General features: G+C 42.0%; 1 pseudogene; it reads left to right on the top strand.

Annotated features, from left to right (window-relative positions):
- The first annotated feature begins 1,340 nt into the window (after positions 1–1,340).
- LOC146580405 (zinc finger MYM-type protein 1-like) lies at positions 1,341–3,197 on the top strand (annotated as a pseudogene).
- Positions 3,198–3,593: the final 396 nt, after the last annotated feature.

Genomic DNA, 3,593 nt, shown 5'->3' with positions numbered 1-3,593 from the left:
TTTATTGATCCCTGGGGGAAATTAATTAAAATAAATAATTAAAATGTACTTTCCTTGTTATTATTCCATACATTCATTTAACCAACACATTTGTTATATTGATGACTGCTATTCAAGTGCTGATCACCGCTACTAACGTCCCTTGGATGGACTGACAACATCCGAACAGTGACAGCAGTTCTCATGACTGAGGGCTTGGATGAACTGCAATATATATTCATTTTTAGAATTTATATTTTGTGTTAACTGTAGTTTGGCTCAAAGTGTTACTGCTATCTTATTTTAATAAACAACACTGCCATATGCAAAACTAGGGGTGGCAAGAGATTATGTTAGAGACAGTGGCATCGTTAGGCCTATTTTAGGGGTGCTGAAGCCTCCCTAAAATATTCTTAAGCCCCCCTAAATAATTTGGTGTTTTGTTTTTTAGTTGTTGTTTTTTTTAACTTATTCGATTTTTTTTAACAGAACTTGCAGTCAAATTCAATATAAAGATGCAGGAATATGAGTTTAAAGAAATAATAATATAAACCTGTCGCTACTCACATAAATATGATCATAACTCGGTTGGTCCCTTTCACTTTACACTGTTAAGGTAGCGTCAGTGCTTCGTTATCCAATCCGTTCCAGTTGTTCACAGGGGACATCCACATGCCTGACTCACATATTTTTGAGGGTTCTATTTTAATTTTACTTCAATTCAAGTGATTTAGTAATATTTTTCAGGGCTTTAAATTGCAACCATTTTAGTCACATGCGTGCTCAAAATATAATGTTTGTAACTTCAAAATATTTGGGAGCAACAAATTACTGTGGAGCGTGAGCAGAAGTCATGATATTAGCAATTTACATTACAATTCAGTATGTTTTAATGTATCTTGAAGGGTGAGGCAGAAGGGGAGGCTGAGGGAGAAAAAGGTCAACAGGCAAGTTCAAGTCAGAGAGAGCAAGGAGAGACAGAGGAGCTGCAGCAAATGGATGGAGAGGCAGAGGAAGATCAAGTTATTACAGAGAGAGGAGAGCAAACAGGCCAAGAGAGGGAAAATGATGAAGCAGCTGCAGCAACTCATTCTACTACAGGGTTTGATTTAGGTGACAAAGACACAGGGCCCAGACAGGTGAAGCTGAAGAGCTATCCACATGATACTTTTGGTACACAGAAGCGAGCATTTAACCACAGCTGGTTTGAAAAGCACAACTGGTTAGAATATTCAGTCAACCAGAGTGCAGCTTTCTGCTTCCCATGTAGAGTGTTTGGCAAAAACATCAAACATGATAGTTTGGTCAGTAGCGGTTGCAAGAACTGGAAGAAAGCTTTAGTCATCTTTGGCAAGCATGAGATGGCTGAAACACATAAGGACAGTGTTGTTACATGGAAAAGCTACCAGGGAACTAGCAAACAGGGAAACGTTGCACAGGTGATAGCAACTGCAAATGTGAGTGAGATAGTCGAAAGAAGAGAGTATCTCAGACGAATTGTTGCAGTCACCTCTGTGTTAGGGAGACAGGGACTCCCTTTTCGTGGCCATGATGAAGGTGAAGACAGCCCAAACAGAGGGGATTTTCTTGCGTGCATGGAGCTTTTGAAGGAGTTTGATGCTTTTCTTCAAAAACATAATCCCCCATCAAATGCACAGTATATCTCGCCAACATCCCAGAATGACCTGATTGACTGTTGTGCCCAGGAAGTTACTAGTGCCATTGTATCTGAAATGACAAAGTCTAAAGTCTATGCCATCATGGCAGATGAGGCAAGGGATAAAAAGGCAGAGCAGTTAGCTGTTTGTGTCAGGTACGTGTCAGAGGGGGCAGTGAAGGAGCGTTTCCTTGCACTAGCAGAGATAAAATCATTTGATGCCCAGTCCATTGCAAATGAGATTCAGCAGCAGATCCAAAACTATGGTCTTGCAGAGCTTAAGTGTGTAGCACAAACATATGATGGTGCAGCCGTTATGAGTGGCTCCACCGGAGGTGTACAAGCACATTTTAGAAGGCTCCACCCTGAGGCTATATATGTGCATTGTTATGCTCATCAACTCAACCTGGTTTTGTGCAATACTTGCAAGGCTGTCCCAGAGGCTGTGGAGCTTTTCAGCTTGTTGGAGTGTGTGTATTCTTTCTTCAGCACCTCCCTAGTCAATCATCATAAGTTCATGGAGACTCAGGCAAAGCTTGGATTGACAAAAACTGAGCTTGTGCAACTTTCAAACACTCGCTGGGCATGTCAGTTGCGATCAACCAGTGCAGTTCTTGAGACATTGCCTGCCATTTTGGAGTGCCTATCTGCAATTGGATCCCCCATAGCTGTTGGTCTCAGAGCAAAACTCTACAAGTTCTCAGCAGTCTATGCACTACTGATGTTTTAGTCTATTCTGTCGGTAACCAAAGGACTCCACAAATTCCTGCAGAAAGAGACTTTAGACCTGGCAGAAGCTTTTATCTGCAAACAAGCTGTGTGTGACACACTTGAGGGCAAACACTCAGATGCATTTGCTACAGAGCTGTATGAGAAAACCAAGGCCCTGTGTAACACCATCAGTATCCCTGAACCAGGTGCCAAGACAAGGCACAAACAGAGGGAAATGGAGGATTTTGTCCTGGAGGCAACTGTGGGTTCACGCACTGAATTGAACAACTCAGACACATTGAAAAGAGAGTTACTTTTCCCTTGTGTGGCTCGGATGGTTGGCGAGCTTGATCAAAGATTTTGCAGTGTAGATGCAGGGCTGCTAAAAGGCGTCCAGGCATGCAGTCCTAAATCTGAGAACTTCTTGAGTGAACCACACTTGAATGAACTTGCAAAGCACTACAGACTTGACCTGAAAAAAGAGGTTCTGGTGGCCAGAAACTTTCTTACCAAAACACAGAGGCTGGATGTCCACCCAAAATATGTTGTCTGTGTACAACCTCCTTGATTCAGACATGTTTCCCTCTCTGAGGGCAACCATCCAAGTTGCCCTAACAGTGCCTGTCAGCAGCTGCTCGTGCGAAAGGTCCTTTAGTGCACTGCGTCGGCTGCACTGCGTCGGCTGCACTCCTGGCTGCGTCAAACAATGGGTCAGAAAAGACTTCGCAGTCTTGCAGTCATGTCTATTGAAAAAGACACGCTTCAGCATCTGAGTCACAACAGAGTGATTGACCGATTTGCCACTCTTAAAAACAGACGTCATTCTTTGATGCTTCCACCCACCAAGTAACTGGTGATTGCAGCCATAAAAATGTACTTTTTTATTTTCAGTTTTTTTCTTGTTATTGATGCGGCAAACACATTTCCTCTGTTTTCTTGTTGTACTGTATTATAAAGCAGACTGAAATAAAACAATAGATCTATTGGTGGCCTAGGATGTTTAATCTGTCCAAAAAAGTAGGAAAACAATTTCTCAGTCTTTGTTTTCTGTTTGTGAAATTTTGTGCTCATTCACTACGTTCGTTCATATCGTGTGTGTATCTCTTGGGGGTTAAGCCCCCCCCCCCCGTCCTTAAAACCTAGTGACGCCCCTGCTATCAACTTCAAAATGTGTGTTTTGAAAGGTTTTTTAAGAAAAAAATTTAGGACAACATAGCAAAAAAACCCATCACTTTTTATTGTCTTC

Source organism: Mchenga conophoros, linkage group LG3 (genome assembly GCF_057382185.1).
Source record: "Mchenga conophoros isolate Kocher_MC1m ecotype Shallow Benthic linkage group LG3, M_conophoros_male_GT1.1, whole genome shotgun sequence".
Classification (NCBI taxonomy): Eukaryota; Metazoa; Chordata; class Actinopteri; order Cichliformes; family Cichlidae; genus Mchenga; species Mchenga conophoros.
Note: the sequence above shows the minus strand (reverse complement) of the source record. Positions and strands in the feature narration are given on the sequence as shown.